The sequence below is a fragment of the Podarcis filfolensis genome, assembly GCF_964270895.1.
Source record: "Podarcis filfolensis genome assembly, chromosome: 9".
NCBI lineage: Eukaryota > Metazoa > Chordata > Lepidosauria > Squamata > Lacertidae > Podarcis > Podarcis filfolensis.
Window position 1 is genome coordinate 61,179,543 of NC_139610.1, and position 18,087 is coordinate 61,197,629.

The 18,087-nt window shown below is 44.3% G+C and overlaps 1 protein-coding gene across 8 annotated transcripts in view; it reads right to left on the minus strand.

Moving 5' to 3' along the window:
* CCSER1 (coiled-coil serine rich protein 1) overlaps positions 1-18,087 on the minus strand; it is a 709,135-nt gene that overhangs the window by 371,202 nt on the left and 319,846 nt on the right. The window lies entirely within an intron of this gene.

Here is an 18,087-nt window from a genome sequence, read left to right on the forward strand (position 1 = left end):
ACTGGAGGGTCACAGGTTCTGCATCCCTGATGTAAACTGTATGTGAAAACTTATTGCCTCTCACTCCAACTCATAAAACTGGATTGTTGTTCAAGCTGTGACCCTATTTTTCTAAACAGAGAGGGCATGACAGCCACCCTAGATAATTGTACTATAAAATATGTGCAGTCTTGTGAACATCACTCCCAAAGATAGAGCCAATTTTGTTTGTGGTAACTGCTTTTCAACAAGAGACTACAGTGCTATGATAGCTGCCAGACACCAACTTCCCTCAAGATTGCCATCAAAAATTATTGATCCAAGAAGTTAATACTGGCAGAAAATATCTTCAGTGGATATTAGAAGCAAGAGAACAAATAAATCCTGATAACTAAAGAAAGGAGAAGACAATCTGTGTATTTTATAGCTATTTAAAGAGAGGAAGTGCATTTCCAACTTATTTTCAGGGTGATTGCTTCAACTGTATTGTTGGTCATTTAGTTCAATATAAGTTCACAGCCTGGAAGTTGAGTACAGCAAGCAGATGGGATATGACTGAATAAATATTTCAGAATTTTAGACTTTTTAAGGAACAGTAAAAGAGCCAGTCACGATTCTCTTGCGTTCTTGTGCCATATATTTATTTTAGTGCAGGGAGAAATCCTCTCATTTGTATACCATGCAAGTTTTGTATGGGTTTTTTGGGATAGTTAGGAAATGGGGTCGTTCCAATTTCACTGATACATTTAAACACACCTGCTGAGTACTAGGACCTGATCAATGGTAACTTATAACCATACTGATCTTGATAAGAATTTCTTCATGAAAGCTTATGGGACAACTCCACAGTAAACACCTTAAGGTTTGCAAAGTGATGAACTTGTTAATAAAACACTACACAGCAAATGATTTGTGATATCTATTCATTTTTCTATGCATAATATGCTACAGAAGGATCTGGGCAACGGCCAATAAAATTGTAAGTTGCCCAATATTCACAGAGAAGAGTGTCATCCATAGCCTGGTGCAAGAACCTTTCATTCTGTGCAGGAGCTAAATATCACGTGCAAATGTCTAACATGCTGACATTCATTGAGAACATATTTAAGTAATACAAAATTCAGACTTGAAGCCTCCATAGCTAAATAAGTTAAAATGACCTGTCAAAAGTGGTTCCATACTGAAATTACAAAAGTCCTTTGGAGAGTAGATGAAGCAGTGAGAATAATTGCAGTCACAACATTTAAAACGTGCAAAATGGCTCATTAAAGCTTTAGTGAAATACATGGCAACCTAAGCAAGTTAATTCTGTTCTGAATAACCTCTACTCTACATTTCTTTCTTGTCTTAAAACGCAGGGACATTACTCCTGGCAAACAGAAATATATAAGAAGTTCATTCCCAAACTTGAAAAATGAAAACAGAAGAAAATGTATATATTATATGCATGAGTGCATGCCTACACATAAATTTGCAGTACAGCAGTGTGGTATAAAGGTAAACACAGAGTAATATATAGAGAGATATAATTATAGATATACAGAGAGACAGAGTACAAGAGCACAGAAATACACACACCAGGTATTCTGGAATGTGCTATAAAATTTATATTCAGATGCAAGATTTTCAGCACTGATTCTTACTCAAAAGTATATTACACTTATTTCAACCTTTTCACTATGCAGCATGAAACTTGCAACACGTTTTTGCAGTCCCAGGTGTCCAGACGCCTCAAAGTGTAGAGCAGCTGCTCCTTGCCAATAAAATGAAGACCACCCGGCACACAGATTGCAGTCACTTTTCCACTTCCCACACAGAAGACCTGCTTACCATGGAGTCCCAAGGTGGTTTACGAAAGGTAATTGACTAAGTAATTTAAAATTATTGCAAGCCACTCTAAGTAAGTATATAGACACTAGAAGAGCAGGATACATGTATATATAAATCAATGAATATGGCCCAGCGGATAGGGCTTGGTCTTTTGGGGGGTAGCTGAGTGCTCAGGTATGCTGGCACTGGAGCCCAGCCTCAGTTTGCCATGGTTTCAATGGGAAAAGATTGTTGTTGATACAAGAGGGAAGCTGTCAAAGCCCAGCTGCTGGGAATCCCTCCTAAGACATATAACAGGGATGGAAAATATGCACCCTTTCGCTTAATTCCATGCAGATGGAGAGAGGAGCTTGGAGGGAAAGCAAGGTGGGAAGAATGGGACGGGCATCTAAAATGGGTAGAGAAAGGAAGGCAAAGTGGGAGGGGGCCTTCCGCAAGTGATCAGTTCAGACCTCTGGCAAGAGATAGCTGTCTTTCTCATTGCAGATTTCGAGATGGCATGGGATGTGTGTGGGGAGAAGTGAGAGAGGAAATCCCCTTGCATTTGTGATGATCCATGCACTGGGGTGGGGATATGGATATGGCAACAGGGGAGAGGAGGGAAGCCTCCCCACCCCTCCTTTAGAGGGTGGTATAATCTTATGCTTTGCATTTGACTTGCGGCACACTGCCGAAACTCCTGGCAACAACTTGGGACTCAGGTCACAATCCTGGCATACATTTAAAGCACATGGCTTCCCCCAAAGGATCCTGACAACCATAGTTAGTGAAGGGTGCTGGGAACTGTAACTCTCTGAGGGGCACAACACAGTCCCCAGTATTATTTGGGGAAAGTCATGAGCTTTAAATGCATGGTGTGTGGATAGAGACTGCCTCTGCCAATAACAACCTATCCACAGCTAGAGACCAGTGGAGGAGGCCCTGTTTGTTATCATTTGGGAAAGCACTACTCATTTTGTGTGCATTTTTAGGATGCCTTCTGATATTGTAGGATATCTTATTCATGTCTATGATTATTATTTTTTTAAATACTATGTTTCTTGTATTGTTCCTTTTGTTACTACATAGTTCACTTTTGTGGCCATTTCTCAGAAAAAAGCAGCACATCAAAATGAATAATAAACTCAAAGTTTCCATGTATAAGCAACTAATCAGTGTTATTTCCTTCACTATGTAGTTCTTGCTGGTATGGAGGTGGCAGCTTCAGACTCCCCCCCGCCCCCGCCAGCTCCAAGATCATAGCAGAAGCAGGAGATCTCACTGGTCTCCAAGACCCAGGAGCTGTGCAGGTGTGAAACATCTTCCTTCATTTAAATTGCCAGGCTTATAGTTTTGATTTATGTGATGGTGGTTTGCGGTGATGGCCGGTGGCTAATGCAACACACACACACAAAATGACTAATGTGTACTTCTTGTGCCTTACAAAGGAGAGGTAGGCTCCATTACAAACCTTCTACTGATGGGATAAATGTGAACTGCCCAGAGGCAACTCTAATTATTATAGGGAATTGGGGATGGCTCCGAGCACCATAGACTAGTGCTTTGGATCTCTTTTAAAGCAGACACCAATCAAACTTCTTTGGGGAAAACTGAATCAAGACCTATCTTGGCATCATAGCTGATTTAAGTAAGCCAACTAGAGTGGGAGAATCCTTTTAAATGATCGTTATATTTAAAATTTCTGGCATGAGCTAATGACCTAATGTAGAGCACAGGAGAAATTAACACTAAACAACAGGTGCATGTTGAGCTAATGGGTATCAAACATTTATTCTGGAAGCAAACGTGCTTTCAGCTATGTTGAACTGAAAATAATAAAATAAAGATCAGTAGGAAGCTAACCAGGCTCTAATTTACATTGCTTATAAACTATTATTGATAACTCGGTGTAGGAGTTACCATTTGGAGAAAAAGTGACTGATGTGTTTTTAATAAACATAATCAGTTAGTCAGAGACACTATTGGATTGCTGTAAAACACTGTTAACATTTAGAAGCCGACAGTGACAGTCAGGATTAATACGAAAAGGCATAGATGTCACTTTTTGCCACATGCTCAGGAAACCCATGTATTTCCACTCAAAAATACCATAATGCCTGGATAAACAATTGAGCTATTTATAGAAGCTCTCATGCTAGAATCAATTAGCTTTTTAGTAGCCACAACTGTTATATGTTTATAGGAAACACACAGCCAGACTTACTGAGGATGTAAGAAAGTGACTACGAAGCAAAATAGTGGTGATGTTTGGTAATTTTATGACTCTGGACTTTTGGAGGCACATCTTCTTAGCTGGAAATGCATATTACTTCACTTCATTTACTCCTAAACGTGGTAAGGTAGCCCTGATGCATTCAGGGTTCCTGCTGTTTATCATGTTGAACGGGGCCAGAATGTCTGCCCCCAAAGTCCTGTCCTAGCTGAAACAAGCTGCTTCCCAAGACAAACTCCATCTTCTTATGATTTCTTCTCACACCGTTCTGGGAATGTCTGAAGGCAGGAAATGCCATGGGAGAAATCAGTGATGCAGTATCGTCAGATAGTTCTTTCTTCTTCTTTGGTGATCACTCGTAGCCGAGTATGATTGTCTTCCATGGAAACGCTCTTAACAGTGATTCCGTAAGTGACGGTGGAGGCCAATTCTGGATCCACACATCCTTCCACAGTGGGGACATAGGTGAGGGGACACAGTGAGGGTTTGCAAAACGTGTATTCCTCTTAGCTCTTTTCTCCTTTTTGCCCTGAATTCGTGCTTATTCAAAGTCTACAACATCTTCGGTAAAGGCTGTTCTTCAGTTGGAGTGCTCATAGGCCAATCTTTCCCATTCATCAGCGCTTATACTTTTTTTTTTTAAGATTTGCCTTGAGAGGATCTTTAAACCTCTTTTGTTGTCCACTGGTATTTCGCTTTCCATTCTTAAGTTGGGAATAGAGTAGTTGCTTTGGAAGACGATAATCAGGCATTCGAACAACATGACCAGTCCAACAAGGTTGATGTTGAAGAATCATTGCTTCAACACTGGTGATGTTTACTTCTTCCACTACACTGACATTACAGTGATACCTCAGGTTACATACGCTTCAGGTTACATACGCTTCAGGTTACAGACGCCACTAACCCAGAAATAGTGCTTCAGGTTAAGAACTTTGCTTCAGGTTGAGAACAGAAATCATGCTCCAGCGGCGCGGCAGCAGCAGGAGGCCCCATTAGCTAAAGTGGTGCTTCAGGTTAAGAACAGTTTCAGGTTAAGTACGGACCTCCAGAACAAATTAAGTACTTAACCTGAGGTACCACTGTAGTTTGCCTGTCTTCCCAAGTGATATGCACTGGACAGTGAGGTGGGTTGATAGCGCTCACCTGATCTCTTGTCAGTTGCATCACTGCTGCTTCAAGGAGGTAGAGAGGTAAGGTGGCAGCGAGGTTGCTGAGGCAAGAGCACTGGAAGGAGCACCCTATTGCCTCCACTGGGGCATTTGCACAGTGCCAACCTTGCCGCTGCCTTGCCACCAGATGCTAAACATCAGCAAAGCAACTGACCGGAGGTGAAGATAGCACAGTTGCACCACAGCATCATCTTCTAAAAGGTAAAGGTAAAGGTACCCCTGCCCGTACGGGCCAGTTGTGTCCGACTCTAGGGTTGCGTGCTCATCTCGCTCTAGAGGCCGTGAGCCGGCGCCGTCCGAAGACACTTCCGGGTCACGTGGCCAGCGTGACGAAGCTGCAGTTGGCGAGCCAGCACCAGCATAGCACACGGAAACGCCGTTTACCTTCCCGCTATAAAGCGGTTCCTATTTATCTACTTGCACTTAAGAGTGCTTTCGAACTGCTAGGTGGGCAGGAGCTGGGACCGAACGACGGGAGCTTGCCCCGCCTCGGGGATTCGAACCGCCGACCATACGATCGGCAAGTCCTAGGCACTGAGGTTTTACCCACAGCGCCACCTGCGTCCCATCTTCTACTGGCCCCTAAATTGGTGGGGCAAGTTAGTGTGAGAAGTAACCAGATTATAAGCTCCCGTCCCCTGTTGTGCAGTTAGCAGAGCAGTGTGAAATGGAGCTGCAGGAAGTAGCAACCACTTCACTCACATAAAAATTACCCTGAGGCAGAAGAGGCCTAGAAATGGAGTCTGTGAGCTGGAGGTTTCTTGCCTGTGATATATCAACTTGATTAACACCATTCCACGCATCTTTTTTTCATTCATGCATTGTATAAATTCTTCAAGAGACTCAAAGGTAATCACCATGTCAGCAGCTAAGTTTTCAAGATATTGTAGTGATATGAGAACTCATGCAAGTAAATGAAGGATTCCTGCGGTTGCATTTGACGTTCACAGCTTGAGTCTCCAATTTCCGACACTGTCCCTAATATCTCACCTTCTCAAAGCTGTCTACATAGAAAGGAAACTGAATTACCACTGTTTCAGAAACTCTCACATTATTCCTCTGAACATGTAATTGCTACAGAACCCATTACTGCTAGTTAAAGTCTTATTCAAAATTTGACAGAACCACTCATACCACTTAAGAAGTTGAAGGAAAGATCTCTCTCTCAATTAATAACTTGAATTCTACACAATCAGAATTTTAAAAAATAAAATAAACAAAAGTGGTTCTAGGCCTCCAGAACTGTGTAGAAACATTTCAGGTTTTATCATTGTCTATAGCCAATGGTCATCACAATATAAACATAAATCACTTATGTGTAGACTACAGAAAAGGGGAGGGAGAGAAGAAAAAAAGAAAACCATCAGTCCAATAAGACAGGGGTAAACCCTGAGGATACAAATGAACAGGATTGAAAACATTTATTTAGTTTAAATTTCCCCTCAACATTTAGTACTAGTATGATTCAGAAAGGCCTCATTTTCAGGATTGAGTGAATCATTGCATTGGTGTCTGGGTATTTTACAAGTACAAGTAATGGCAGGAGGGTTCACACAACCCCTCTGAGACACTGAAAGGACATGTAAGTGGGTGGCACCAGTTATCCCAATCTTTTATCTGCCGATACTAACAGCTTTCAGTACATGAGAGAGGGCATGTGAGATCACCACTTCCTTAAAACAGGTTTTGGAGGCCAGTGGTGGAACATTTTGGGGCCCAAATGCGATCCCTTCAAGTCTTCACTGGACTTGATAAATGAGCTCTGGATCATCCCACACTTCCTACAACCATTACAATTTCGGGTGTGTGTGGATTTAACATATGGAATAAATAATAATAATAATAATAATAATAATAATAATAATTTTTATTTATACCCCGCCCTCCCCAGCCGAAGCTGGGCTCAGGGCGGCTAACAACAATCAAAATAATCCAACATTCTAAAAACCTTTCATTATAAAAATTAATTAAAATCAAATTGATGGCAACCATTAAGCAAAATTCTGTGCAGATTGCCAGAGGAGGGGGTCAGGCTGCGCCCTGACCAAAGGCCTGGTGGAACAGCTCTGTCTTACAGGCCCTGCGGAAAGATGTCAGGTCCCGCAGGGCCCTAGTCTCTTGTCACAGAGCGTTCCACCAGATTGGAGCCGCGGCCAAGAAAACCCTGGCTCTAGTTGAGGCCAGCCTAACCTCTCTGTGGCCTGGGATCTTCAGGATGTTTTTATTTGCAGACCGTAAGTTCTTCTGTGGGACATACCAGGAGAGGCGGTCCCGTAGGTACGAGGGTCCTAGGCCGTATAGGGCTTTAAAGGTTAAAACCAGCACCTTAAACCTGATCCTGTACTCCACCGGGAGCCACTGCAGCTGGTATAGTACCGGATGAATGTGATCTCGCAGCGAAGACCCCATAAGGAGTCTTGCCGCGGCATTCTGCACCCGCTGGAATTTCTGGGTCAGTCTCAAGGGCAGCCCCACGTACAGCGAGTTACAATAATCCAGTCTGGAGGTGACCGTCGCGTGGATCACAGTGGCTAGGTCAGGGCAAGAGAGATAAGGAGCCAACTGCTTAGCTTGGCGGAGATGAAAAAATGTCGCCTTTGTTATAGCTGTAATCTGCGCCTCCATAGAGAGGGAGGTATCAAAGATTACACCCAAACTCTTAACAGACGATGCTGGCACTAACTGCACCCCCACAAGAGATGGCAGTTGCCCCCTCAATCCCATATCGACCCGTCCCAGCCAGAGGACCTCTGTCTTCGAAGGATTTAACTTCAACCGGCTCCCATGTAACCATCCAGCCACAGCTTCCAGACATCTGGTCAGTGTGTCTGGGGCCGAGTCAGGATGGCCATCCATCAACAGATAGAGCTGGGTGTCATTGGCATACTGATGGCAACCCAGCCGAAAACTCCGGACAAGCTGGGCGAGGGGGCGCATAAAGATGTTAAAAAGCATCGGGGAGAGAATCGCACCCTGAGGCACTCCACACACCAAGGAGTGGCACGATGACAATTCCCCCCCAAGCGCCACCCTCTGTCCCCGATCAGAGAGAAACGAGCGCAGCCATTGGAGGACTGTGCCCTGGATCCCCACGTCGGCAAGGCTGCTGACAGGTCTAGAAGAATCAGCAGCCCCAACCTGCCTCGATCCAGCTGCCTGCGGAGATCATCTGTTAGGGCGACCAGAGCCATCTCAGTCCCATGACCAGCGCGGAAGCCGGACTGGAATGGATCCAGAGCTGATGTTTCATCCAGAAACCTACCAAGCTGTTCAGCAACCGCTCTCTCAATCACCTTACCCAGGAATGGAAGATTCGAAACCGGGCGGTAATTGGATAGATCTAAGGGATCTAATGATGAGCGGGCGCACCACTGCCTCCTTCAGTTCCCCTGGGAATATCCTGGTGTCAAGGGACAAATTGATGATATCACCCAGGGGGGCCCGCACCTCGTCTGGACACGCTCTAATCAGCCAAGACGGGCACGGGTCAAGAGGACAGGTGGTGGGCTTTCCAGCTCGGAGGAGTCTGTCCACATCGGCTGGGGATATCCGGTCAAAGTGGTCCAATACTGGACCCGAGGACAGTCAAGGGCCTCCAGTTCCTTTATTGTATGCAAATTGCCAGGGAGGTCATGGCGGAGCAACAGGACCTTCTGCGCAAAAAAGCTCGCAAATGCCTCACAGCTGTGTGTCAAATTGTTATTTAAATTTGGCTGTCCTTCAAAGGACATTAAAGACCTAATTATACTAAATAATTGCGCCGGGCGAGAGCTAGCGGAGGCAATGGAGGCCGAGAAGTAGGACTTCTTAGCGGCCTTCACTGCCATCTCATAGGTTTTCATAAAAACCCTATAAGATGTTCTTGAGGCTCCGTCACGGGCACCCCGCCATACTCGCTCTAGCCGTCTGAGGTCCCGCTTCATTTTCCGAAGCTCCTCGGTAAACCAGGGAGCCCGGTTTCTGCGGGGTCGCAGAGGGCGCCTAGGTGCGATCTCATCGATGGCTGCTAGGAGTTGGATATTTCAGCCCTCAACAAGCTCAGTCAATGAGTCGCCAGGGGGAGCAAGGTCCCGCAAGGCCTGACGGAATCTATCAGGGTCCATCAACCTCTGCGGGCGAGCCCAAATTGGCTCGCCACCTAAGCAGGGTGGGGGTGGAAAATCAATCCTGGCTTTCAAAGCGTAGTGATCAGACCATGGCACCTTCATCGAAGGAGACATGATCACATCTATACCGACGCCAAAGATCAAATCCAGCGTGTGGCCTGCTTGATGTGTGGGGCCCGAAACAAACTGGGGGAGCCCTAGTGTTGCCATGGAAGACACCAGGTCCAGAGCCTGTGAGGAGGGAGTGGCATCAGCATGGATGTCTCCCAATACCAATAGGTTAGGGAACTCCAAGGCCCAGCCGGCCACCGCCTCCAGCAGGCCTGACAGGGTGGCTGCTGGTGCGCTAGGTGGTCGTACACCAGCCAGACAGCCAAGCTCACCTCGGAGCCCCACACTAGGCCAACACATTCAATGCCGGGGATCGATGGCGATGGTAGAACCCTGAAAGAACAATCTTCCTGGATTAATAATGCCACCCCTCCCCCCCGGCCCACAGTCCGTGACTGGTGGAGGATGGAGAAACCCAGGGGCGCCATCTCTCGTAAGGTAACAGTTTCCCCTTCGCGCACCCAGGTCTCCATCACACAAGCCAGGTCAACCCCCTGCGAGGTGAAGAAATCTCGCAGGGTGGCAGTTTTGTTGCCTATAGACCTGGCATTGTACAACACCAGTGACGGAGGTGAGTAATCCTTGCTCACCCTACCCTCGTCCCTCGGGATGGGGTGCAGATTGGAAGGGGTACGAGCATATCCGTATCTCGATCCCCTTCGCCTATGACATCTGCCCCCACCGCCATACCTCCCTCGCCCCACCACGGTAGCAATCCCAAGCCTCATACCAACCTCCATTTACAAAGTAGAAAAGCAAACCAAACCAAAAACAATTGTACCAAACAAAACCAATCCCCACCCCACTCAATATCCAACCCCAAACCAAACTAAAACGGAACAAAATAAAAATACATCAATAAAAACCACCGTTCACGGTGGTACAACAAAGTAAAAAGTAAAAACCCGTTTAAAACACTTTAAATTATATAAAAACATTTTAAACATTTGCTGCAGCAGCACCAGTGTCCTTAAAGCTGTAGTGGTGGCGAGTGTGGGCTCCGCCCCCTAGGCCTGGTGGAGTGGGCCTACAGGAGGGAGCGGCCTTCCCCAACACCCACGGTGCAGCAGCACACTCCCCGGGAATTCCATTCTTACCTGAATGCTCTTACGGAGGAAGAGAGGGGAACCTGCCCCGTTGTATATCGGGGGGGGGGCTGTGTGGAGAGAGTCTCCTCCTTTAAATTCCTGGGAGTTTACCTTAGTGAGAACCTCACTTGGAAAATCAACATAACTCAGGTGGTCAGAAAGGCCCAACAGAGACTCCATTTCCTCAGGGTCTTGAATAGAATAATGTTAAACAACAATTGATGAACTTATTTTACCAGTCCACAACAGAAAGTATCCTTTCATATTATATCATAGTGTGGTATGCTGGCCTGACAGCCACGGACAGAAAGTCTCTACAGAGGGTGGTGAATACAGCACATGATATCATGGGCTGTCCCTTGAGTCCGCTAGATGACATCGCAAGGGATCGTTGCCTTAGGAGAGCGAGAAAAATTCTCAGGGATGACTCACACCCTGGCCATCACCTCTTTAATCTTCTACCCTTGGGCAGGAGATATAGAAGTATAATCAGCCATACCAACAGGTTAAAAAATAGCTTCTATCCGTGGGCTGTTAGGCTGTTGAATGTGAAATAACATAGCGAAATTGACTTGTGAGGTGGTGTACTGTTCGATAAGCACACAGAGTGCAACGAGACTGAGTGTTTTGGGGGCGGGGAGGGAGGCTCATTTAATTTCATTGTACACAGGTTGTACAATGACAATAAAGGTATTATTACAAGAGGCTTCCAAACGTTGTTGACTGTGGCTTGAGATCAGGACTGGCCCCAAGACATTTGGCACCTGAGGCGAACCACAAAATGGCACCTCCCCTGCCAGTTGAAATGAGAGAGGGGACTGAAGAATGAAAGGGGAGAGTGAAGATCAGCCTTGAAACGATAGAGGAAAGTTAATATCACCAACAGAATGAGAGGCGGAGGGTGGAAGAGAAAGTAACAGGCCGATCTGCTGCCCCTTCTAGTGGGTCCAGATCTGCCACCCGAGGCAGCTGCCTCACCTTGCTTCATGGGCAGACCAGCCCTGCTTGAGTGACAGAAGCAGACAGGAAACTCTTAATTCAAAATCCAAAAGAAAACAGAATCCATGGTATAACTGCACACATTCTTCTGTAATTATTTACAGAGCATAGTCATTCTTATTCTAATATATTCCCAGGAGCCAAACAGTAATAGAGGAAACATATTAATGAATAAAAATTGCACATTTGACCATTATTCCTGAGATTTTACATTGTACTACCTCGCCGCCCCCAACTGCAGATACCCAACATGATCACATTTTTACACTTTATATATATTATTATGCTTTTTTGCAAGTATTGTGGCATGTAAAAATATGAAATATTTGGCATTAAGCTAAATTTATCACAACAGTGTTCTATTGGTGTGGATAAAATTAGGAGAGAGTTATTAACTATTCTCCTCCCGCAATTAACTCTGAAACTACGCTATAATAAAGAATGTTTCAAACTTCAAAATAAATCCCTGAAAAGCATAATTATCACTTAGTTTAAAATTGTACAGCTTGCAATTTCTGTCAGTGATTTCTCGGAAAACACTCCCCATCCCACGCCTAAAAATAAACAAACTCATTATGTTAATCTAAGGGATTAAAAGCCAGCTTTCCCCCTGGTAAGTCATACCAAAAAGACCTTCATTAAGAAACTTTTCTCAAATGTATTGAAGAGGAATGTGTTTTTGAGGCTCTTTAAAAATCCATTAATAACTTAGAAGTTTCTGTATTGTGTTTACCGCTTGTCACTGGAACTATAATTTTTAATTAACTGAGCAACCTTAAAGCTGGCTGAGGGGGTTGGAAGCAATGCTAAGTGCTGCTCTGCCATCCAAGGCCATCCAAATTACAAGCTTGGTGGATCAGGGGAATGTCCTGGACGTAGCATATCTTGGTTTCAGCAAGGCTTTTGACAAAGTCCCTCATGATAGTCTTGCAGAAAAGGTTCCCACTCTACAATTCTATGATTATATGCAATTGGTTTCTAGAGTGACTAGCACATAAACAGAGACAGACAACAGCAGATATAACTGACTTGGAGGTCTAGTCTGGCATATAAAGGTAAAGGGACCCCTGACCAATAGGTCTAGTTGTGGCCGACTCTGGGGTTGCGGCGCTCATCTCGCTTTATTGGCCAAGGGAGCCGGCGTACAGCTTCCAGGTCATGTGGCCAGCATGACTAAGCTGCTTCTGGCAAACCGGAGCAGCACACAGAAACGCCGTTTACCTTCCCACCAGAGTGGTACCTATTTATCTACTTGTACTCTGACGTGCTTCCGAACTGCTAGGTTGGCAGGAGCAGGGACCGAGCAACAGGAGCTCACTCCGTTGCAGGGATTCGAACCGCCGACCTTCTGATTGGCAAGTCCTAGGCTCTGTGGTTTAACCCACAGCGCCACTCGTATCCCTTAGTTGGGCATATAGTGGTATATAATTTAATTTAATTAATTAATTTACATTAATAGAAAATCATACTGCAGAAATATAGTCAGTCTCAATTCTTTTATATGTTATATGTATATGATAAAATATTTTTGTATAGTTGGTTTGCTTTTTAAAGCAGCAACACATAAGTGGCTCAGACCTGAGCAGGTGTTTGCCGCAAGAGGCAATCCAATGCAAGCTAAGCTGGGTTCAGCTGGAACTGCCAAAATCCATGTATAAATCTGCTTTAAACGGTTTCTTCCTCCAACCCTACTCTCATGCCTCTCTATCTGTATCCAACCAGTGCTTCATGTTCTACCTGCAGTTATATTGTTTTTATTTTTCTCTGTACACTGTTTTATGAGGGCTTAGGTCTGTAGAGCGACTAATACCTGCAACAAACAAACAAATGTTGAAGCTTCCTTAGAATTTATTCTATGAAATGGCATGTGAGGGTTCCCCCCCCCCCACATTTTATTTCCTCTGAATTTAAAAGCACTGTGACACTTTGAAAATAATTTGTCAGAATGCCAATGAGGTCTTATAGCGTATTAGACCCACACATATTCATTTGCAGAAAACAAGGCTACTGCTGCTGTGCCTTATTTACAGACTTCCTCGTGTCAGGGCATCTGGGACCTGAGCTATGAAACCCATTTCATGAGAGCTGCCTAGGACTGTGTAAGCTCTGGCCACACAGTACACACTTCAAAGAGAGAAGGGAACAGGCATGTGAAACTTCAGCACTGGTCTGGTTACCTACTCTTGCCAAGCAGAACAAAACCTGTTGGCTGCTGTAGTTGAGGCCTGGGCTCAGCACTTGCTCTGCTCCATTGGTTCTACTACAGTGACACACAGCAACAGCCTGTTCCTGTCTTGCTTCAGAGTCCTGTGTCTGTGAATTAATGACCATTTGCTTCAAGCCTTTCCATTTCTCCCGAGTTCTCAGTGGCCTTTGTTGTGGTTTATTTCTGATCAGTATTTCAAACTATCACAGTTTTGAAAGTTGTCAGCAACTATTGCATCTAGTAGGCTAATGCCCCAAGCACCTTCTCAAATTTGTTCTTTTTCGATCTCTGAGAGTGCAATAGATAAATGGCAATGCCCTGTTCCAGTATAGATTGAACTGAGCCACATGCAACAATACCTCTCCCAATCCAGCCCATAGGCGTGGAGGAAAGCAATGTTGTTTGTGCCTGTCCTGCCTCCAACATTCTAGGAAGTCTGCCAGTTCCATGGGAGCTTGAGGTTCACATGGAAGTGGGTTGTGTCTGGTCAAAGTCAAGCAGAGGAGACAAGAAGAGGGCCTTGGACAGCTCCAAGTGGGTCTTGTTGGTTGAATTAGAGCCAACTGATGCCTGTGTGGTAGCTCCACCTCCCTGGAATTGACTGGATGAAAGACCCTAAAATTATTTTCTACTTTTCTAGTAAGTCTAGAGAGATAGAGGTAAAGTGGGAACCCATCCTCTAAGTCACAGGATAGTTGCACATCTGTGTCTTTCAGTAAAGAGGGTTTCTAATAAGATACTGATGGTTCTCCCTTGAGGAAACATGTCCTCATCAGCATCCTATGTAGTGCACTACAAGATCCCCAGGTCTTGAGTTATGACACTGTCTGTGCAAGGCTTTTGCATTCAAACGCTCAATTTCCCAGATAAGGCCTAGTAACTGACTGTGTAATGTGGGTCTATATACGTGATCTGGATCTACAGTGCTACCTTGGGTTATATACGCTTCAGGTTACATACGCTTCAGGTTGCAGACTCCGCTAACCCAGAAATAGTACCTCAGATTAAGAACTTTGCTTCAGGATGAAAACAGAAATTGTTTTCTGGTGGTGCGGTGGCGGCAGGAGGCCCCATTAGCTAAAGCGGTGCTTCAGGTTAAGAACAGTTTCAGGTTAAGAACAGACCTCCGGAACGAATTAAGTACTTAACCTGAGGTACCACTGTACACCTGTATTGATGTCCCAAGATGTCAGAGACAGGATAAGGGGGCATGCTTAGTACTTTCACTCCCCTTTAGGCATGTGAACCAGACCAGGAGGAAATATTGTCTGATGCATCCTCTACAGAGGGATGATAGTTAGAAGACTGGGCCAGAGCAATAGTCACTGGTGGAGAAAGAGCTCTGCTTTGGCAGTCTTAAACAGTCTCAGACCATTTCCTTTCTCCTTTCAATATTTCAGTGGTAAATGGGGTGGAAGATTCTGGCTCAGCAGTGGTGGTGGTGCAGAAACCTCTTTCCTGGCCTGGAGCAGCAGAGAGGAAGTGGAAAGTTCTAATAATAGAAAGGTAAACAGCATGCACTGAAAACATATGCACAGTGTTGTCGCCCAAAGCTCTTGCCTACTAAAGAGTGCTCCATGAAGCAGATCTGCTTCGTTGCTCATTGATGTCTGACCAAAGTAAAACAAATGTTTTTACACCACTGAATGGGGAATTCTAAAAAGACGTTCATCTCTATTGTTATGCCTTATGAGACACTGGAGAACCCAATACAGGCATGTACATGACCACAATTAACTAGATAATTATACAAAGATTTCTTTCTCACCATGGACCACTGATTCGTGACTTACAAGTAAATGTGTTCATAAAAAAAATACCTGAAAACTGGAAAGCAGCATAATCTCAGAGGCTAGGTAACTGATTAAGAGCAGCTCAGAGAGAAAAGCAAGTGCCTTGAAGCTCTAGTTTATATTGAAACTTCAAACCCTAATTATTATTTGTCCAGATATTGATGCACTATGCAAATTAACACAGTCCTTGCCACAGGACACAGATATCAAATAATATGAAGGGAGAGGAGAATCAAAGAGAATAAAATCAAAGAGAATAGTGTGCAATAAGGGCACTGGGCTTGATGAAAGACTAATAAAATGTTAGTCATAATGAAAGGTTCAGAGGAAAGGAATGAGATTTCAGAGGCCACCAAAAAGGTATCTGAGGCAGGCAGTGGGGAGAGAGATATCATGCTATTTGAAACAAGGGAGGTATCATGTGAGCATTGCCTCTTGCAGATTTTTGCGTGAGAGAACTGGGAAGTTAAGCGGAATTGCTTAACCTAAATCCTTTGGCTGTGCACATAAACTATGGGAGTCAAAAATTATATGCAATGCTTGTGGCAAATGCCACCTGGTCCCAGTAAAAATTGGGCCGCAGCCAGTGTATAAGGACTAAGGAACATTTCACTGCTGGGAAATATAGAAGGTTCTCTACCTAATCAGGATAAAGGTGGCTGAGGGCCAGTAAGATTCAGATCATGGACACAGGTGTGTGTTTCCTTGTGCTTACGTTAACTGATAGCAAGACTATCAGAGATGGAAGACATCAACTAATTCCACCAAACACACAGAACAACTTTAAGTAGTTCAAGTAGTTAAAGAAAATATTGCCATTAATAAAGTTGATGAAAGGGGTTGTTTGCAAGGAGATGCCTGTGGTATTCCATCAGCAAAAACAATTGGAACTAAGAGAGTGGATAAGATGCTATTTTACGCTATTCAACATACAGGCTTTCCACAATAACCTTTTGCAGCATTATGAAAATTGGGACCAACAAAATGTTCCTAGAGATCATGCTGGATTCCTGTTGGACATGCCAAATCTTAAACTTGTCTCACTATTAAACATGGGCATTTATTAAAGTGTTTACAAGTAGTACTAGTCCCACGGGGTCCTCCGCTCACTGTTTTCTGTCTCTCAATATGGGGTAAATAAACTGGACTGGATGTGAGGGAGTGCTCACCAGAGATAAATAAATGCAGTAAAAAATAAAAAAAGCATAAGAAGAATCATAAAGCTCTGCTATTAAGCTTTAATATCATCCAGCTCGATCGTTAACAGACTCATTTTGCCTGCCTCACAAGTACTCTTCCAATACACAAAACAGATTGGCTATGGTATGTTTTTCAAAATGCAAGCAGGTATTTTGAGGCCTCCTTTTCCCAAGTTTAAGCAGATGGCGCAACTGCAAGTACCACCCCCTCAGGGTTCTACTAGTTGGAAGACTTTTTGATCTAAGCCAGGAAGTCAGTGGAAATTAAGTATCCCAACTGCACACAGAATTGGAACCTAACCCAAGTAAGTACAGTGGTACCTCGGGTTAATTCGTTCCGGAGGTCCGTTCTTAACCTGAAACTGTTCTTAACCTGTAGCACCACTTTAGCTAATGGCGCCTCCTGCTGCTGCTGCTGCGCCACCAGAGCACGATTTCTGTTCTCATCCTGAGGCAAAGTTCTTAACCCGAGGTACTATTTTGGGGTTACATCTTGAAGCGTATGTAACCCGAGGTACCACTGTATAAAGCAGGGATAGGAAACCTGTGGCTTTCCAGATGTTGCTGCAACACAACTCTCATCAACCCTGACCAAGTTAGCTGGGGCTGATGGGAGTTGGAGCCTGGAGGGTAATACGCTTCTCTGCCACAAGGGAAGGCTGTTAGAGGACATGAATGTGATGTTCTGTGAAGATTCAGTGGTCTGATGACGGAATTTTGTAAGTCCTGGAACATTCAGCAAACTACCTACAGTTTTGCAAAATCAGAGGGTGAAAAGGAAGGTATTTCCTGCTTTAGACCTTTATATATCAGAATTTCAACAAGTGTTCAAAGTAGCTTTCAATGGCAGAAAAACAAATAAAAACAGCATGGCAGTAATCACACAAACAGCAGTTGTATGATTGACCCCAAACAAATAGCAGCTGTGGAGGGGGAGTTACTCTGGATTAAGGTCATAATAAGGGAGATAATGGATTTAAACTCTAGGGCCTCATGGTTGATATCTGGATAAACTTTTACTTGTGCCACTTTCCTTCCAATGCAAAAATCCATTACAGGGAGGGGATTCATATTGTGATAGCAGTGAGGGCAAAGGGTTGAATCCCCATTCTCAGTTGTGTGATTATAATCACATCAAGTTTGTGCTACAACAGGGGTAGCCTATGTGCTGTTATCCAAAACTTGTTGAACTAAAAATTATCACCATCCCTGACCTTGAATGTTTTGGCTGGGGCTGATAGAAGTCGGAGTCCCAACAACATCTGCAGGGCCACAAGTTCACATAAAAGAGAGAATTCCCTTCCTTTAACCTAGTAGCTATGGAAAGTGCAATTAGCATTTTGCATGTTCCAGACTGGCACACATGACTAACATCTACTAATAATGTACAGA